This window comes from Xenopus tropicalis, chromosome 3 (assembly GCF_000004195.4).
Source record: "Xenopus tropicalis strain Nigerian chromosome 3, UCB_Xtro_10.0, whole genome shotgun sequence".
Classification (NCBI taxonomy): Eukaryota; Metazoa; Chordata; class Amphibia; order Anura; family Pipidae; genus Xenopus; species Xenopus tropicalis.
The window spans coordinates 14,823,737-14,845,360 of record NC_030679.2 but is presented as its reverse complement, the minus strand read 5'-3'; the positions used below and the strand labels follow the sequence as shown (position 1 = coordinate 14,845,360).

The 21,624-nt window shown below is 41.7% G+C and overlaps 1 protein-coding gene across 4 annotated transcripts in view; it reads right to left on the bottom strand.

The window, feature by feature from the left end:
• tspan9 (tetraspanin 9) overlaps positions 1–21,624 on the bottom strand; it is a 246,563-nt gene that overhangs the window by 182,560 nt on the left and 42,379 nt on the right. For 2 of the 4 annotated variants that reach the window (XM_012958536.3, NM_001126530.1), the window contains 1 exon segment: positions 6,187–6,239. The exons of the other annotated variants lie outside the window; for them this stretch is intronic. The gene's annotated coding sequence lies outside the window, so the exon portion shown is untranslated. 4 annotated transcript variants of the gene reach the window in all.

Genomic DNA, 21,624 nt, shown 5'->3' with positions numbered 1-21,624 from the left:
CGTATACTCAGTATATACTAGTCTGGGCCAATACTGCCAATGTTCCTTCACGTGCCTATGCCACCACATAAAGGAATCAACCAGTGATGTCATGGATGGCTGCGTTTTACAGGTCCTGACTGACACAGCCAGCACCAATAACACAGGTGGGATACTACCCTCGCCCCAACTTAAACACACGTCTGGCTGCAAAGCTGGGTACTTTTATTTTTTTTGTATATGGGCCCACACATAAGCCTATACAGATCTCGTATTTGGCAGAAAAACTATACAGCATAATTTTTAATCTCTGGGAAATAAAAAACTAAAGGTGGAAAAAATGGCAGAAAATGAGGCAGCATTAATAAAGGGCAAGTGAACCTCAAGCAGGAGGGATAAATAAAAGATATCACTTTAATTCCCAGCTTGCCTCTTGGACACCTGAATCAGTATCCAGCTTAAAAGGTTGAGCACGTGGGGCCGCTTGCTGTCTGTCATGGGACAAGTGCACTGGAAATGCCTCGGACGTGGAGCCTTGCTGTGTCATATATGGTAACAGAGCCGGGCGCGCTTGGCAAGTGTAACAGCATCCTCCCAACTGACGTCACTTAGGGAGGCATCTGCCACATGTCACACATGGTTTAAAGGACACTAACCTCCCAAGCAGGGTGCTCAGCTGTAATTACAGGCATCATTCCATAAGAGCATTTCAAAGAAGGAAGAAATTCCTTGATTGGAGCTGGGAGATTATGAGTGAAAATAAGCAACAACTGAGGCCCATACTGTACATAACTGTACCACAGACTTTAAAGGGGAACTATAACTCTTCTATGAATTTTTGCATTAAAGGAGCAGTATACACCTATATTAGAGAGAATATCTGCTGAAAAAACATTAGGCCTATTCTTTAAATACAGATGTTAGAACTATGGAACAGCTTCACTTTCCTTGTTTGCCCTGTTCAGCTCAAGCAATAACAACAAAACAACCACAGACTTTTAGTGATTAATGGAGAGCTAAAGTTTAACGGAAAGGTAAAAGATAAATAGATAGGCAGAAAAGGCAGAAAGACAGATTAATAATTGCTTATGTTGGAAGAATATCAACAAGTTTTGAGTAAAAGATAGCAATATCCCTTTAAATACTGCACATATATCCATACACCTCATTTGCCAAAATCTAACTTTTATCTAGAAGCACTTTCCTCTTGTTCACCCTATGTGTACAGTTGTATTCTAATACAGCCAAGCGGCAGGATTAGCCCAGTGGGTAAGAAGCTATTAAGTTGTACTGGCTTCACTTTGACTATAATAGTGTTTGGACTGCAAGCTCTGGGCCCAGCCAGACACAGAATCACAAGACAAAGCCTTGGCTGTTGGTTATTTGATATAGAAGTACAGAATAAAGAAATAAATCCTTATTTTTTTCAGTAAGGGAGTGCGTCAGCTTCCAAACCATTTCCCCGAGTACAATCTGCATGCACCCTGCTCGGGAGGCTGTGCCGCAATGAAAGACTGATTGTTAGTGGATTCACATGCATTAAATCTCCACTGCGCGTGCATTTCTGCTATGTAGAATCCAAATGTCAATTAGAAACCTGAGCATTAAGCCATTGTTATTAAAGGCACACTAGTGCCCCAAATGAATTTCAGCCATGATATTATACAGCTTTGCACAGGAACATGCACGCCACAACTACACAATTAACCCTGCCTGCCACCTTTTGATATAAGTTTCAAGTACAGATGCTTGGTGGTAAGGTACTGGTAAGATGGTTTTTGCATTAATCGCATCCTCTTCTGCTTTTTTCAGCGTTAAAATGGGGGCCACTGACCCCAGCAGCCAAATAACCCTGTGATGCTCCAATTTTATGGTTACTGTTTCTATATATTCCTTATGTCCTTTTCATCTTCCAGTCTCTCATTCACACTACTGCCTGGTTGCTAAGGTAATTTGGACCATAGCAACCAGATAGCAAATAATATCAAAACTGGAGTGTGGCTGAATAAAATGCTAAATAGTTTAATAGCCATTAAAAAATTAAGACCAACTACAAATTGTCTACGAATATCACTATATGGCAGCACAACTGTACTTTAAAACCCTTCCTACCTGATAAAAAATACTAGAACGAACATGGGATTCAGTTATTGGTTCCTTTAGGAACCAGTCTTATCTCCAAGGTCCTACCTGCCTATACTGTCCTTGAAACTGACTTTACTGCCCAGTCCACGCGACTTTTCTGTGACACAAGAGAACGCGAGAATAAGAATGCAGGCTATTCCAGGAGCACAGCATGCAGTCACAGGCTGCAATTAGATTTAAGAGAGGCTTTCTATGGCAGTGATCTTTCTTCAGCGTTCAGAAATATTTTATTTTAAAAAAGTTTCATTGCAACAGGAATTTACCCGAATAACTCCTGGCCTGCAGCCTTGTGCCTTTATATGGTCACAGAACCCCTCAGTGACTTCTAATATCCTTATAATTTCCAGTAGGGGGTACATAATCCCTTATAATAATAAAATAAGTGATACTCAGAGCTCCCTGTAAAACTCAGCCTGCAGCCTTGTGCCTTTATATGGTCACAGAACCCCGCAGTGACTTCTAATATCCTTATAATTTACAGTAAGGGGTTCATTATCCTTTATAATACAAAAAACATACTTAAAGATCCCTGTAGCCTGCAGATTTCAAATATTAAACATTCTTATTTAAATACTCAAATAATGTAATATTTGCCGATGCATTGGTCCATATGCAATATATATATGGACTGTAAAAAGTATATTTCTCCCTGTATAAGCATCACTTAGATATGACTCTCATTAATGGCCGACAGAATTATGATTTATATCTTGTCATTAGTGCCTGCCTAAAATACACAAAGTGATTCAGTCATGTTCATTTAGTAGCATAGCCAATACAGGCTGATGCCCTAACAGACAATGCAGACAAGGGTAACAACAATACAGTAAACGAAGCAGACAGACGAGGTCATCTTGTACAGTTCAGCTTCTTAATGATACATGAACCGAAGGTTTCATTTATGTAGGCACAGTTATGAAAAGTGACATTTCTCTGCAGAATAAAAATCCTTAGTTAGCAATGTAAAATGGCTGTTGTATGCATGGAATACAAGAATTTAGCTTGGTATTTCACCAAAAGGTATTCTGCCCCATGCATGGCATTAGCAGTTGATTTAGAACCACACTGCAGACTGTAGTGATTTCTGTGAAGCCATGTAGCAGTGCTAATTAGCCAGGCAGAATGTGAGTTGCCAGATCTAGTCTAATCAGGTCACTCTACATCCTGGAAAATGTTCCCACCGTCCCAGGCAAACGTGTAACATTTTCCATTGTCTGCTTTCCCTGCTGGTGTTTTGGCTCTGTCACTCGAGTAAGCTCTATATCAAAGCTAACAACTGTATCCGTTTCACCAGATAAAAACATGTTCCCTATGTCTCAGAGTTCCCAGTATAACTCAGCCTGCAGCCTTATGCTTGTATATAGCCACAGAAGCTATCACTAACTAATATCCTTGTAATTTACAGTAGAGGGTATATTATTCCTTATAATACATGAGTGATACTCAGAGTTCCCTGTATAACTCAGCTTGCAGCCTTGTGCCTTTATATGGTCACAGAACCCCTCAGTGACTTCTAATATCCTTATCATTTACAGTAGGGGGTACATTATGCCTTATAATACATGAGTGATACTCAGAGTTTCCTGTATAACTCAGCTTGCATCCTTGTGCCTTTATATGGTCACAGAACCCTCAGTGACTTCTAATATAATTTACAGTAGGGGGTACATTATCCCTTATAATACATGAGTGATACTCAGTGTTCCATGTATAACTCAGATTGCAGCCTTGTGCCTTTATATGGTCACAGAACCCTCAGTGACTCCTAATATCCTTATAATTTACAGTAAGGTGTACATTATCCCTTATAATACATGAGTAACTATTTAAGGTAAAATGAATGGAAATTGAACTGCATTGTAAATAGGTAATTTTTCTCCTTTAAATGTGACCCTATGTCCCCCCTGTTCCATGCCCTGTAACATATATTAACACCACTATGGAAAATGCCAGTGGGAAAGGGATATGGTGCCAGGAATATACATTTCACTACTACAGAATATCAGCTCTCATAATGTATGATTAGTATTTATCACTATGTTTATATTAATATCTGGTGCATGCTTAGCGGGCCCGGCTATCATAGGGCTCTAAGTTTCTATTTAAACATTAGCTGGCCAGTTTCAGCACAATGTTTAGATTTTACCCTCTTCTATAATCTTTAGATATTACCCATGTGGGGTAATATACTACAGAGGGCACACATGCTGGTAAGGTTCCAAAATGATGGCCGTCCTGATCAGTAACTGTCAAGAAATTTCACTGTATGTGAAATGCTTTAGTGCTGTGGTTTTGGGTCACCTACAGACACAGCACCCAAGCAGGTAAATGAGGCAGGTAGAAAGTTAGCAAGTTTAGTCCCTGGGGGAGTCTAACAAGTTCACAGGTTTTTTACATTTAATTGAATGGAAATATATTTTGAGCAAATAGATGTACATTTCCTAATGTAAGTACAGTAAATATTCCCTGTTTATTGGGCAGGAACACTCTAAGTATGGCTTTTTGATGAATAAAGCTAAGGCTTCCCATGCTGTCTTTTAATGACTTGGCCTTGTGGGGAACTTGTTTAAAAACAGCAGCCTCAGATGTTAAAAATGCACAGCTCAGTAACTTTTAATTGAATCTATGAAAAACGGCTCTACACCTGGCCGCCGGTTCAGAATACAGTCTGGAGCAATTTAAGATTATTCTTTATTGTTTCATTTGAAACAAAAGTATCCCCTGTTTATAAGCAGGGTTTGTGTCTATTTTATTTTCTATCTTTAATCCTGGTATAGGAAATTCTGCACATCATGGGCCTCGTTTATCATTCTTGGGCAATGTTCAGAGCAGAAATAGGGGGGTATAGCACTCCTGTTTTTGCACTTTGCTCCTTGTGCTCTAACACCAGCCCACCAAAATGAGTTGTGAACCCTATGTATATGGATCACTGGCAAAGCTTACCGGCACTGCATATATATGGGCAGATAGGAACCTAACTTCAACCTGAAGGCACATCAGAGCCCTGAACTTGCGCTCAGTGTTACATACAGGGCTGTCTTGCACCCAACAGCACTTGTGCTGGATTTTTTAACCCTTGGGTATGTTTTATCAAATGTAATGAAAGATGCAAGGTTTACTACTGGTCTAGTTACCCATAGCAACCAATCAACAGGTAGCATTTATTGGTAAGTTGTTTGAAAACATCTGATTGGCTGCTATAGGTTACACCAGGGCAGACCATGCACCTTCTATTTTTATCACTACTTCTAAATTGTGGTAGAAGTAATTTGGTACTTCTATGGGGTCCTGTTTAACATCAGATATATAAACATGGTACAGTAGTAATGGTTATTGTGCAATAGGACATGAGATTTGCGAACATCAACCCAGCACCATGTATTACATGTCTCCCAAAACCCAATGTCAATATACTATGGGGATAATTGTATAACTTCCATGAATGGTAGTATTTTCAACAGTTCTCTGCCCACAAAATGCAGAAAAGTCCCATCAGTGCTTCAGCTTCCTGTATCCCCTGAGAGTCAGTTTCTAGAATTTGGAAGAAACACATTATGGCGACTGGCTGCAGACATCTGATAGGCTCCCCACAGTCTATATCTGCCCTTCTGATCCCTTTCGTAACAGTGTTATATTAGCAAGCCAAAACTGCCAAGCTACTTCCCTATGTTAGGTAACAGAAAGCTAAAGGTAACACTGATAGGCAAAGCTCTCATTGGAGAAAACATTTGCATCTATAATTAGGTTTGGACCACCCCTTTTGGAGAGCAGTGGGAGAGTTTATGGGAGGTTAATACCCCATCTATGATATAGTCCTGTCTCAGCAAATAAACTAGAATGCAGAGATTTGGAAGCAATGAACTTTACACTGAAAAAGATGAGACAATTAATTCCCTTCAAACATCTCCAATGTGAATCTACCATATTCTACACTCTCACAAACACAGCCATTTCATGTCACCAGTAATCACTAAAATTTCACCCTGTTAATATTTGCACTACTATATTAATATATATGTCAGCGGCGCAGCTCGGTAAATATTATTTGTATGTGAAACTCACCCGTGATTATTACTTTGCACTTGTGATGTTACAAGCGAGGGCCCAAGCTGATTCTAGAACAAAACAAAAATGAGAGATAAACATGTCATTCCTTTAATACAGTAACTCACAGGAGGGAGAGGCGCTCTACAATCCTACCCTTTAAATCTGATAACTGGGGATGCTGGAGAGTGGAAATAAAATTGTTAATAACTTATGATGAATCTTGATGAAGTGGAACGGGGCAACGCAGACACTGTCCAACAATCAAGTCCTGTCCTAAATCATTAACCACTGTGCACAGTACATGGAGATGTATTAAAGGGCTTATTCTTTTCTCCTGTGAGTGTCAGAACCTTAGGTACAAGTCTATACACATGGTTAATTGCCTTTGAAGCGCAACAAGGAGAGAAGAGTATGCCTAAAGAAGAAGTAAATGTTTAAAACACTGGGGGTCCCAATATGTCAAATCCCTATTCTTGTGGCACAGGCCGGTGCACATCATTTCCAATCACACCAGATCTAGATACTTTCTTGAAGAGGGAAGTACTACCATATTGGATCTAAACACCCATGTATTCTGGGTACGCTGCATGTGCAGAATATCTCAACACAAGTACTATACTGGGTTTAGAAAATGTAGGGGATATATTGGTATTCAGAACCAACACAGTGGCGTGCCACTCTCCAATAACAATACAAATAAATCCAAGGCAAATGGAAGATGTTAGGTCCGATACAAGGTAAGTGATTTGTAATACTAAGTACTGTTCCAAGTTTTCCTACTGTCCCCATACTGTTCACCATGTTACCAAATGAACACCATCTTGTCCTACTGTCCTTGCTTGCCCTAATGTTGCTACATTGCCCTATTGTCCACATCTTGTCCAACTGTACCCTCTTGCCCTAACGATGCAATAGTGATTTATTGTCACCATTGTGTCCTACTGTACTCTCTTACCCTAATGTTGCTCTACTGACCTATTGTCACTCATTGTTGCTATTGTGTCAAACACTGCAATTCTCTTCTTTACTCTCACTAGTGTAGGGACCCATAGAGTTAACATGTCCCAATGGCTTCAAACCCTGCAAGTTTCATTGGTTTGTGCTGTTACTGGGCAAAGACCCATGTATCAGTTTAGCGTTTGTCTCTGTGTGCTATTGGTTATAAGGTATGGTGACCACTTCCTGCCTCACCTTGGTATAGTGCTGGGAAAGGAGTGGCACCTTCCTGTTTGCTTCCATCTCATGAACAGGGTGGATGTGTGCGGTGAGCCCTGGGCAGGGGCCCAGGCCCTGTGAAGTTGGGGAGAAGGAATGCCCTGTTTGCAAGCAGTTGAGACTGAAATCGAGTGAGCAGTGGCTGTAAACGGCTGGTCCAGCTTTAAGGAGAGATCGGCTACTCTGCGGTTAGATGCCTAAATCCTGGGATCTCAAAGTGATTGATTGATCCACCTGAGGAAAGGTATTGAAAGTCTCCTGTGGGTGTCCCCTGGTGAGGACAGGTGTTTTCCGTGTGCCTGCTACGTGGGAGCAACTGCCAATCCAAAGGGAGAGGTACTTTGGGGCAGGTAGCGCTACCCAGGGAAACTGAAAGAGCTCTGGGGAAGGGACTTTGCCAGGACTGCCCTTGAGGTGTGCTCCTCAGTGTCCACTAGGTGGAGGCACTGTGCTAAAATCCCAGTCCCAGTACCTTTCATCTGCAAAGGGAACCCAAGTCTTTTGTTCTAAGCCTATATACAGCCCAAAATTAAGTGAATGTGCCAAGAAAGGGTTACATCAGTAGCTGCAGCCATCTTATCCTAATGTCAACATCTTGCTCCACTGTCAACATTGTGTTCTACTGTCCCCATCTTTTACCTTGATCCCCATCTTACGCAACTATATCTGACTGGTAAAATGATAAAAGTGTATGTAGAACCAAGTGACATATGTACTCAAATGATTGTTTTTTTTCCACAATATACTTGACTTGGACATTCTTGACCTCATGCAATCCTCAAGAACAAGCTGCTGCCAAGCTAACGATAATGATCCAATAATAACTGTATCTAATCATAAATACAAGCAATGAAGGCCGTAGCATGTGGGGGGTCTACTCTCTGATACCAAGTGCCATATAAACGGAGCTAAAACGCAGGCCGGCCAAATGTTCCTTCGTCCTTGGAGAGTCATCCATCAGTAGGACTTGCACAACTGCACTGCGTTTTTTGTTAGGATCACTCTAGAAATATGCAAAGGCATCAGAATTCTGGTTTGTCGGAGCGATGAGATTAAGTAAAATATGCGCATAGAATTTCTACTAATTTGTAACCCTAGGAGCAGAGTTGGGTGGAAATATTTTAAAAACCGCAAACAGAAAAAAAAAGTTTTGTAAATTGCTTGACAAATATTAATGTTCTGAACAAATGACATCTCACCGCTGCTGCCACGGCTGCCATCTCTCGGCACTTGAACTGTGCTCTGTCAAACTGCCTAATGAACTAGTGGCTCCGCACGAGCAGATGTAATTAAAGGAGAACTAAAGAAGAACCCAAGAAAGAATTACTCAACAAAGTCCATTGAGATTTCTGCCTCCAAAGAAAGAAAGTAGATTCTCATATCTTCCTTTTTACACATGTTCTGGGCTGCTGATACCAAGGACCCACTCACAATATACAGCATAATTAATTATGATTCAAATTCCATGTCAGCATAGAAACACATGCAGTCTGCAGCGGAAACCATCAAATAAATCTGTCCTCTAGCTAGCTTTTACGACAGATATAACCTTACCCAACAGCAAACCTGAGCACACTGAGCAAGTGCAGTGCCACTGACACTCGAAAGATGGGGGTGCTGTGGGCAACATTGAAGGCCTGAATCATTATAGCTATAGGGCTTTATGGTACATAGAGTTTAACATATAATATATATATTATATGTTAAAGCTTTATTGTTAAAAACACTTTTGTGTTTTAACAATAAAATTTTGGGAGTGCAGGACTTTTTTGGTGTATTATATATACATATATATATATATTTGTTATAATTAGGCTTTAGTTCTCCTTTAAGGTACTGGGACCATTGAGATTTTGAAAATGGTATACCTGCAAAACAATTTCAGCTTCAATGTTTGCCCAGGTATAGTAACCCATAGCAACCTATCCCCTGTTTGCTTTGAATCATCTGAGAATTAAATGTTACATGCTGATTGGATGCTATGGGTTACTAGACAACATTGAGCCTGATGAATAAATGAATAATAATAATAATGCATATATAATGCATTTAGCTGTCATTTTTTTTCTTAAAAAAAAATAAAGATTGACCCCCACTGCTAAACTGCTGCCTTAACATTTACCCTTGCACTTTGCAACTAGGTCATCTTAGCATTTTTTTTTAGAGGTAAGTGGCCTTTAAGGGTGCTATTTGGAAACAGTGCTCCCCAGCTATATTGCTTGGGTTCATGAGAAGGTCTGAGCTTTAAGTGTTCATACCGAACATATTTAATCTTGTATCAAGTTATTGGCATTGCTTTTACTTACAGGATTAGTAACCATTAGACTGAATAGGTATTTCTGGCCCCGCAAAGCCTGGCACCATTCAATGTGTGAAAACAGCCATAATAACTGGTAACCTGGGCAATTTGAAAAGTATAGCCCCCATTAAATCTTCTCGATGACATGTGTACCTAGTATGACTGGCTGAAATGTATATCCCCTTATTCTACTCTTCATTTTCCGCAAAATCTAAATGTATTAGCATTTAATGGTAACAGCAGCCCATAGGCTGAGAATTGCAACCCTGAATTTAAAGGAGAACTAATACCTTAAAACATATGTTTAGAAATGTTATATTTTATAAACTAAACTTACTCTACCAGTCCAGAGGTTCAGCAGTAATGACAATAATGATTCAGGCCTTCAAAGCTGTCCCAGCAAATCCCCATCTTGGATTTTGTTAGCACATCTTTTGTTTGCCAGTGGCACTGCACATGCTCAGTGTGCTCTGGGCTGCTGTTGGGAAGTTAAGTTTAGGGGTCATGAGAAATCATTACAACATTAGCAGAAAGTAAGGGCACAGGTCTGTGCACCTAATAAATAGAGTGCTACCTGCATTCAGCATGAGGAGTGGACAGAGACACATAAATGTCCCCCTACCCCTCCCTCAACTTGATGGTTAGGAAACAGCAGAGAGTGCAGGCCAGAACTGGGTCCTGTTCAGAAATCTATAACTTGCAAGTACATGCACCCTTGAATTATCAATCAATGAACTAGACACACGTTAAGGAAATAATACAACAATAATTAGCTGCCACAGATAGGCCATAACTGGTGTATAGAATTCTATCGTTTTGGCCCAAGAACTCATTTATCAACAGAGAAGTTTGCTAAAGGGCAAGGACAACTATGTAAGAGATGACAATCATTCTGCAAATTTATGCACATGTCGCGTCCACCGCGCGGGTAAATAATTGGAATTTTTTTATAGCACAATAGAAAATAAGGACTTGGGAAGAGAATCCAAGGACTTCCAACATCAGCAGCAGCTCAGTCCAAATGATCCATCAAGTGAAGTCTCCTGTCAGCCGGAGCCATAAGTAATGGAAGGCTCAGCATGAGCGAGCGCAATATTCACTCCTTCTGCCCATTTATAGGCAAGCATAATAAAGAGGAGTGAAGAACGGGACTTCAAGCCCCTCTCACACAACCTCACCACATGTACTCGATGCACTCAAGCCAGCCCCCTGCTACAATCATCCTTTCATCTATGGCAGGGCTGTCCAACTGGCAGCCCGTGGCCCCCTCTGTGTGTCCCCCCACCTGTCTGGCTGCTGTGACTGCTTACCTTAAGCTTTAAATGGTATCAGTACTTAGATTAATTGGCCCCTTGCATGGCTCAAACCATGTCAGTCCGGCAGGCCTTCGTAAGTGCCCATACCTGGGCCGATAAGCTTCCAAATCGGTCTAAGGGACCGATATCGACAGCTAGAATCAGCCCCTTAAGGTGTGTAATTATATGCACGGGGTTGCTGTGCTCCTCCACAGGGGAGGAGGCATATGGATTTAAGGTTGTGTATTAATATGACATGATATAATTCTTTCACATATGAATGAAGGGTGATATACCTACACAAACCATCTGAGTTTTTGCTGGGCTACCGCCGTTAATGTGGGTATGGTCATAAAAGTTCTTGTGATAACATGGGTGCGGTTTCCATTATCGACCCTTCGCCATGTAGACCAGAAAAATTCCGGCCCTCGGTACTACAGAAGTTGGACAGCACTGACCTATGGAAATTATACTTACAGCTTCCTACAACTAGTCCTGGGGTGGGAGGACCAAACAGGGGCAATCAGTTGTGAGAAACAACGGAAAGAAACTCTACTGTACCCCACACGCTTATATATATTCTGGGTAGGGGCTAAAATGCAGGGGCACTGTGTATAATAAGGTAAGTTGGGGCCAGGGGAAAGGGCTATAAATGTAGATGTAAGCTCTTGCGAGCAGGGCCCTCTGGTCTTATTGTTACTCTGTTTACCTTTGTTTGTTAAACTTTTAAGATCCTTGTTTGTTTAAATTTATTGTGAAGCGCTGCATAATTTGCTGCTGCTTTATAAATAAATGGTGATGATGTAGGACAGTATTTTTATAGTAAGGCAAGGGGACCCAGGTGTCTAATGACTGCATCATCCCAATTTGGCCTATGGAGATGCACTCTCTGAGGATAAGGTTGCCAATTTTCTTAAAAGAATCTTACCAACTCTTGGGGAGGGGGCAACTATGAAGCAAAGGGGCAATGGCGGAAAGAAGGCTGATTATGGAGCAGATCAGGGAAGAAAAAAGGTAAGAATGGGGCAGATTGAGAGTGGGCCAGGGGCTAAAATTAAGGGCATTACATTTTTACCAGCAACTACATTGTCAGTAAACATGTACTATCAGCCCTGGCCTTGGCTGGTAAAATACCAGCCAGGGGTGGCAACCCTACCTGAGGACATTGCCAAACAAGCACATCTTACTGTGTGCGCCCAGTTTAACTGAACCACATATACTTATTAGGTGTATTTATTAACATTGGAGACAAATATCACTGGTAATTTTGCCCAGAGCAACCAAGGAAATCTTTGCTTTTGTTTTCTAAATTGACCGTTCAAATCTAATTGCTGATTGGTTGCTCTGGGCAACATTCCACAGTTAATAAATACACCCCTAAATGTATTGAACTCTATGGACAGAAGCTGTCATAGTGTGCTCAAAGAACTATAATACTGGATTTGCAGTTAGTGTTGGCACCCACCTGGTATTTCACCTGCTAAGGCCGAGGCCAGCAATATATTCAATTGTAGAGAAATTTGTAATTTCTCTTATTTCTTCACTTCCCAGTATGGTCTCCAACTTGCATTAAAATAGATCCCCCGAATTCACCACAGCCACCCACTGCATCAACCCACTCTCCTCTTTGCTATGTCAAAATCCCTTCCCGTGAAGAAGCCCCAGTAAAGCTGGCAACCCTATGTACAATACATGTATAGTTGTACTTATACACTTAACTTATACACTTATACCAGCTGACACAAGGCTTCCCGTTGGAGAGTACAATATGAAGCTATCACTTATTATGGTTAAAAAATAAACCTTTTATTTCTGATTTTATCAATTTGATCAGTTGCTGTGATATGGCAGAAACACTTCCAATGGGCAGCAGAGCAATCCCCTTTACTGATCTGCTAAAGCAATATGGCAGCTCCCACTACAGAAAAATGTGATTAAAAAGCCGAGAGGCTGTGGAATGCCGCATGAAATGATCCCCGCATACTTTACTCCTTATTAATGGGAAACTGAATGGAAGCTATATATTACCTAATAAAAGCGAATCCCCCCATTGAATCCCTCCTCCAGTGATTTATATAGTGGAGTTTACGGGGTGCCAAAGGCATATCCTCTGGCCAGAACAAAAGGGCTTATTACACAGTTGTCTTACCAGTTGTTTCTGTTAAAGTGACCCCTTCCTTACAGAGCAACGTTAGGCATGTGCATCACCCCGACCCAAGTAATTAGCACACACATATATGGATATCTACATATTGTTATTGGTCATTCAGAACTGCACACAAATATCTACATTACATAGACATGTCACTTCGGGGCTGGTCCATCCACCGAAACCAGTAAAATAATCCTACAGAAGCCAGGTGTTTAAAGAGTTAACCTCTTAACTAGCAGCCCTGGCATCTGATGCATGCGGAATAGGCAAATTCCACGATCAATGGACACATATTTGACTGACACCACCAGATGGGGCCAAGCAGTTCGCAGCAGCTGGGACAGCAAGCGCCAATGCAATGCCTTGTCATCTAGAATGAAATTTCAAGCAGATCTGCCAAACCACTATAATCATAAAGTTTTCACATTAGTTATGTACCATACAGTACAAAATACATGCAATATGGCACCTCTCGCCCATAAGCAGAAACACAAAGAAAGGAATGGACTGTGAACAAAGTAAGCTATACCCTCATACTGTACTTCCTGATTCCCATAGTAAAGGAGGGGGCAAAATAACTGTAATGCAGGGCCCCAGAATATTCTATTTATGCTAGAGTAGAAAGGGAAAGCTCTGGATGCAAAGTACATTGTGCCCATATATATAGCGCTGGCTAGGGAAACACAGAGATGAAATATTCTGAGCAGGGCCTATACTATTAACACAAAAAGGGGTTGTGGGAGCACTCCAAGGCTAAATATAGTATACAAATACAATGGAAGTGCAACTGATCTGGCCAAATTAACTACAAACATACAAAAAGAAAAAGGGATTGATCAATGCACATTCCCTGGTCCCGTTTTATAAGTAAATTGTCTGTTAGTTTCATGCTAGTGCATACAGTATATTGTCAAAAAACAGGGGTTTTTAAACTAACAGACAATTTACTTATGAAACAGGGGACCAGGGAATGTGCATTGATCAATCCCTTTTTCCTATACTATTAACATAGCTTCCCTAAGGTTGCAAACTTATGTATGGTGCAGGTCCAGGCAGGTGGATGACGTAGGTGCAGGGATGGCGCCATTATGATGTCAGGGACAATGACGCAACTGAAAGGGATTGGCCAAAATCCTGGGATCCACTGGAAGACTTTTGTCCGGTTTCAAAACTTGGAGACCAGGACAGGTAGTTCTGAACTGGACAGCCTGTGTAAAAACAGGTGACTCAAGTTTGTAGCCCCCCTGGGTGTTGAGCCCTGCCAACAAGAAAAATGAAGCTCCAGTGTAAAAAGAAATACCTCTCACATGCCTGCCATGCACCCAATCTCTATGCACTCCTCACTCCTCACACCCCTTTTGTGACTTGCAGATCATGCTTTTCCATCTCTGGGTCACCCTTTGCCATGATGCCCCAAACTGCAGTACCCCCTGTAGTCCACTGATTGTGCCCCCACACAATAAGCTATACCTTTATACTAACCCGCCAGCCTCTGGCCTGCACCCAACCCAAACCTGAGACCCGACCGGACAAGCTATTATTCTTTATAAATGCACACCCGCCCCTTTCTTATGTCACTGAAGTGTATACAGTATATGAACAACAGCAGTGATTGGCAGGCCCAAACCTGCCCAACCCATGGGTGTGGGAAGCCTGCACATCACTACTTCATACTGTAAAGTAAGAATCCCAGTCTTCATTACAGATGCAAAAGAATTCTTCAATGAGGATTCTTGCTCCCAGTCAGATAATCTTGCAGTTATGTAACAAAGGGAGATTAAAGTGGTTTTATGGCTGATATTATACTGTAATATAGCAGGGTGCCTTGGGTACACAGGGAAGGCAAACTTCTTATCTGGAGGACCCTGTTGTTTTTATAGGGTCACTGCTTCAGCCCTTAATACTGCATTAAGGGTATGCATTAAGGGAATTGTAGTCCAGGAATATTTGGTGTATGGCTATTCTACAGATAAAGGAAGTCTAAAGCAAATTCTAAGGCGACACACTGATATATTTAGTGGTGTTACGTGAGGATAAGCCCTGACAATGTTGCATACGCCTCTCGGTTCATGACAAGGTCACAGCATTGAGCCCTCGCACTTGACATTCTTAACGCAGACACAGATATCAGAGTTACAGTTCCATGTATTTCCAGAGAGGAAAGCAGAGGTAATGTCCATACAGTCTCAACAAGAATGCAACATACATTATCCCTGCGGGATTTGCTGTATCGGGTGGCAGGAAGGGATCTCTGCAGCAAGCTGGCAAATAGTAGGTATTTATTAATAAGGTTGCTTGCATTTCAATTCCACCTTCCCAAAGCCACTCTTTCTAAACAGTTCAAGCTTCAAATTTCAGCCCAATATTTTCCACAGGTTCCCGTGAGCTTAGTATGAGGTTATGAATAAGTAATATAATGCAAATACACTTAGGATACAATGTCTAAGGGCCCTGCACAGCAAACTATCATTTACCCCAAATACCATCCTACCCTACTACCTATGACCTGTTTTGGGCCCCTTTACGTGGGCCAAGGCTGGGGCTGCACACAGCCGCGCTGATTTTTATCTATTTATTTACACTCCTATATGGACAATAGCACTTTTTGCATTGGTGCAATAGACCTCCGGGACAACACACTGGTCTATGGGGAAGATGTGTGGCCATTAGGCTCTTTCTCCCCTGGAAACGGGCCCCGTTGTTTTTGCAAAAGACCTCTCAGCAGTTTCAGTTTTGACAGACAAAACGTCACCCTACTTAGGGTGCTTTAAACAACCTGCTTTTTGGCAGGCACTTAACGTGGTGGTAAAACCCCTAAATCAAATGCATTTGCGCAGGAACTATCCTGCCTTCCCTTCACCAGTCTTTAGCATAGTGAAGCCACCTGGCCTGTATTTAATCAGCCTAACTGGTAAATTTACTTGCTAGTAAATTTGTAATACCCCACTTTTCCTCACCTTCTCTGCGCTGATCAGAGGCCCACAGGCCCACCTCTGCCCTGCTCACTTAATGGTCCTCCCCCGACCTTAAGGCCAGTATTATACAAAAAAAAGGTGGCAACCCTAATTCAGCACAAGAGTGATTTCTGTGCCTAATACTTTAGGCGCCAGTGGACTCACTATGGGTGAGAAGGGAACCCTGATGCTACCATCTTGTCCAGAGTTGGGGGTAGCACCAGGGTTCCCCAGTGTCAATAGGTGAAGCAGCAGCGCTCAATTCCGAACAGAAGGCAGGAAGGACTGAGCGGCAACAAGGGCAACTAAAGGGAAGAGCAAGGAGCGCAGTCTTACATGCAACTCACTGTGCAACTCCACTTGCGGACATAAATAAGACCTTAAGAGGAGCTAAAACTAAACGAGATATAGCTGCCCTTTAATGATCGTTTTCTATCACATGCACTGGTCAGGGGTTACCATACAGATTGGAACAGAAAATGTCACCTTGGGAAAGAGCGCAATGGAACAGCATGCTTATTGTTAGGCCAGAAAGTACTTAAAATACCCCATAAATGTTTATTGCGACTAAGTTAGGGGACCTCAAGCAAACATGGATATTTCTAGACACCACAATTATAATGAAGCATCTGTCAAATGCACTAACACTAATTGCTATTAAAATACATATAGCCATGTGACTGGTGATGGCTCGGAACAATGCAAAATACCAGCCACGCCATCTGTAGATTCTGGCACGCGCCAGCCACAGACTTTAGCCATTCTGCTAAAAGCATTGTAAAAATTCAATATTCGGAACGCTAAGTAAGATCCTATTCACATTTACTGCTCTCGTGGGTCAGATGGACAAATACAACAAGAAAAAAAGATGTTACAAAAGCAGGAAAACAAACGCACTGACCAATAAAATATGATATTTAATGCCCTTAATATTCACTTTATAGAACTTGATTTCTTTATATTAAAGGGCAAGTAAAGTCCACATTTTGTCTGACTAAAAACTGCAGCCTACTGCAATAGGGTACTTAAGGGAATCTAAACACTGTTGCTCAAATATTTTAGGACCACAAATCCCAGCATACCATATCACATTATCAAGGTTGATAACATGCAATGAAATGCAGCATTTAAAGGAGAACTAAGGAGGGTAGCAATGCTGCACATTATGTTATGGGGTCCTTTATTAGCCTAGGGCAACCACAGCCCTTTAGATCTGTGAAGATCTGTGCCCCTAAAGATGCCCCCAGTAACTGCCCATCTTCTTTTCTGCTGATTCCCAGCATATACTCTGGACTGCTGTCACTTACCTGAACTTGGGGACCCAATCACTATGTACTGTACATATACCTATCAATACATGGGGCACAGTTATCAAAGAGAGAAACGGTGTGTCGCCACAGTTTGCCAGAAGGGATTTCCACTTCTCTCTGTAATCATTTCTATGGGATTTTTAGGCGCTTATTTATGAATAGGACGCATTATCCAGAATGCTCGGGACCAAGGGTATTCCGGATAAGTGGTCTTTCCGTAATTTGGATCTCCATACATCAAGTCTACTAAAAAATCGATAAAACATTAATCAAACCCAATAGGGCTGTTCTGCCCCAATAAGGGGTAATTATATCTTAGTTGGGATCAAGTACAAGGTACTGTTTTATTATTACAGAGAAAAAGGAAATCAGTTTCTGAATTATTTGATTAAAATGGAGTCTATAGGAGACGGGTTTTCCGTAATTCAGAGCTTTCTGGATAACGGGTTTCTGGATAAGGTATCCCATACCTGCAGTTAATTCTGATTCACATTACACAGCACCCTGTATCAGAATGAAATAATCAGCCCTGTAGCATCAGCTTCTATGTCAGACATACCTCATTTCCTGATAACCTCATTTTCTGATAATTTTGATAACCCCTAAGCATAGTTTCACAGCAGCAGCCCAAAGCACACTGAGCATGTGCAGTGCCACTGATGCACAAAAGATGGCCTAACAAGATCCAAGATGGGAAGCTGCTGGGGGCAATTTTGTAGGCCTGGATCATTACTGTTATAGGGCTGCTGAACTTCTGAACTGGTTCAGTAAGTTCCATATATAAGATACAGTTTTTTTAGCTATATTCATTTTTTAGGCTTTAATTCTCCTTTAAGAATCCTACCTAGATGTTGCTGGACTACAGCTCCCAGAATGTTGCAACCCTTGCTAAAAAGCTGAGAGCTGTACCCCAATGCTACTGTGTATAAATCCCATTAATTTAAACAGAATTCTAAGCTGTACCCCAATGCTACTGTGTATACATCCCATTAATTTAAACAGAATTCTAAATTATAGCTAGAGTTAAATAATTGCTAATTAATTCCAACAGCAATTATAGTTCTGATATGCCCAGGAAAAAAAGCACTAGGGGCCTATACACCACCCCCATGAAGCTGCATGTAACCCAGTACCAAGTGCGGGGTCAGGAGATTATTTATGGCGCAGCTGTCTAACATAACGTGGCACTTCCACCATGAAGCCCCCTTATTTTTTTCTTCCATCCTCCTTGCATTATAAAGACATACCCTTCAGAAAAACGATTCCTTCCCCTCCGCTGTGTAAAATGAGATTTTATATTATGCCATTTGGTGATATAGCGGATTTATTGGAGAACAAAATGAAATCTTACACCGCCGCTTCGCCTCAACGGGGTCGTGATGACTTCAGAAAGGGACTGAAAAAGCTTTTGTTAATTTCGCTTCTAAAATGTTTGTTCTCATGAGTTTATGGCTCGTCAGAGAGAGATTCGGTTTCTCGACATCCTAGCGGGCTTAGCGGTTTTGCATCGGCTTTCGGAATCAAGCACGTGGTTCTTGCCAAGAGGAGAAAGAGAGAGTGGCACCGGGCGCAGCTCCCTGCCTTGTACATGTACGGTCACTAGGGCAAAGTTATTGTTTGTATCAGGTTTTATTGGGGAAAAAAAGCGGAAAGGGGTCATTAATAATGCTCTCTTATTTGTTTCATTAGTGAGAATAAGCAGTGAAAGACCCTATTTAAAGGAAAACTAAATATTAACAGAGAAGTAGGCAGGCCCTGGCATTTCAAGTGCACAGAGGCCCAAATGACCTATTCTAAGCAACTTTTCAATTGGTCTTCATTATTTTTTTGTTATAATGTTTGAATTAGTTGCCATCTTCTAGGTAACGTTTTATTGCTATTGTTACTTTCTGTAACTTTATTTTTAATTCAGGCCCTCTCCCATTCATCCAGAGGTCCCTCATCCAAACCACTCCCTGGTTGCTAAAGTAACTTGGACCCTAGCAACCAAATAACTGCTAAAACTCCAGACTGGAGAGCTCCTGAAATGAAAATGAAATAACTAAAATTATATTACAAATTATAAAAAATGAAGACCAATTGCAAATTGTCTCAAAATTTTACTCTCTACATCATACTTAAAGTTAACTCAAACGTGAACAACCCCTTTAAGATGGCCTTACACATAAAATATTTTCCTTACTTAACAACAAATTTCAATGCAATCCGACAAACCGGCAAATAATCATAAGGTTAGTGAGCGATCATACATCTGGTCAGAAAAATGATCAGGCAGGTTTAAGAATATTCGTCTTTTACAATTAAATTGTATTTAACTTGTAGTTTTTCTAGTTTCAACTAGACAATATCGTTTGAAATGGTTGTTTTCGTTGGTGGGCAAATCATATTTTAAAATAATCGTTTCACAATAAGCTTTGTACTATGATAACAAAAAGATTTTTTTAAAATCTACACGTGTATGGCCAGCTTTAATCACAGGAAAATGTGAGCGCTTCGTTTTACAGCAATCACAATGGCAAGTCAAGAGCTGGGGATAAGTTTAACTGGGCAATCTCGCTTTAAGAATAAAACCCAGATGTTGCTGGACTACAGCTCCCAGCATGCCTTAACCTCTTAACGTGTATGGCCACCTTAACCCTTCTACACTGCAATTCTCAACTACACTTTACTCATTTTGTTGCTGAACTACAAACCCCAGCTTACATTAAACATATTACATGCATACATGTTTATACATGTGTAGCCCACTTTATGATTAGATGTGGCACTACCTGCTGATATCACTATACTTGGCGCTTTCAGGAGTCCTGAGCCCCGCTTACTATGGGGGAACAGCTATTACTTTGTACTTTGGCGTGCCTCCACCCAGGATAGGGATAGAATGAACTATAACTCCCCTCCTGAGACCTTGATACTGTACTGCAGTGTGGGGACTCCCAGCACTCCTGGCACCTTGCCCCCTCCCTGGGGTAGTTGCTTACCAGGCAGGTGGATCCTCCAGATATGCAGAGACAGGACACTGGATGGATGTTTAACCAGTGGAACTTATTTATTGTCACAGATGTATCAGACAGGCAGGTTACACACAGGAGCAATGAGACAGTCAGGGTATACTCCCTCTTCCTTAAGAGACCCTCTCTCCACAAGATATTAGCAGTACTACACGCCAGATGATTCCCTTTAGGGGTTCCCTCCGGTACTTCTCGCCAGAAGCCCCTCTCTTTGGGCACTTCCCGGTACTCCCGCCAAGCGGACACCCCCTCGGCAGACCTCACCCCGGTACTTCCACTTAGATACCCCTGGATTAGGCAAATCTCCTATACTTAGCACTTTATACCCTGACTCCAGCTATGAGTGCTGGTGGATCTTAATCCAGTTAATCCTCCTGTAGGGGCCACGCTGCCCAACTAGATAACCTGCCTACCACTCCTAGAGCGGTCTATAACAATCTACTTACTGTCTAACTCTGACCTGTTGTTAACCTCTTATCCAAGAGGGGTCCCAGGCTGAAAGACCTCAAGGCACATGGCTGCACAGCCTTATATACTGTGTGCACCCTGTGGCCTAACTACTGAACTGCAGGGAAGCTAAATCCCAGTTAACCCTTAGTGCCAAACCACCCAAGGTGTCCCACTACTAGAGTGTTACCCTCCCTTGGGGTCTATCCTGGGGGCAACCATCCTAGGGGACCCAAATTTTGGGGAACCCTACACATGTTTATGTAAGCTGGGGTTTGTAGTTCAGCAACAAAATTAGAATAGTGTAGTTGAGTAGTGCAGTGCAGAAAGGCTAAGGGAGCCATACACATTAAGATCTACTCCTTTGGCAGGAATATCCGCCTTCAGACTGAGGAATGCATTAATAAGCCGATGCGGTTCCCTTTCCAACGGGAAAATAAAACGTGCACCATCAAGGTCTGGACAATTTAAGGCCACATATCGGTCGGGTAAGCCCGTCTGGGGGCCCCATACATGGGCAGATAAGCTGCCGAATTGGTCTGAAGTGCCCCTTTAAGTTTAGCTTAATAAATACAAGCGACAGTATTCAGTCAAAAAGGAATACATGACCTTGAATGTGCTGCAGGGGTCAGTAGCTGCCTCTCTTTTCCTTTCTCACCAGGTTGTCAGGGGAAATTTTCCCCAGACAACTTTTTACCAGTGACATTTGATTAAACATGAGAACCCCCAGGCTGCGGCGCGTCCGGCTAATCATTTTTTATACATTTTAT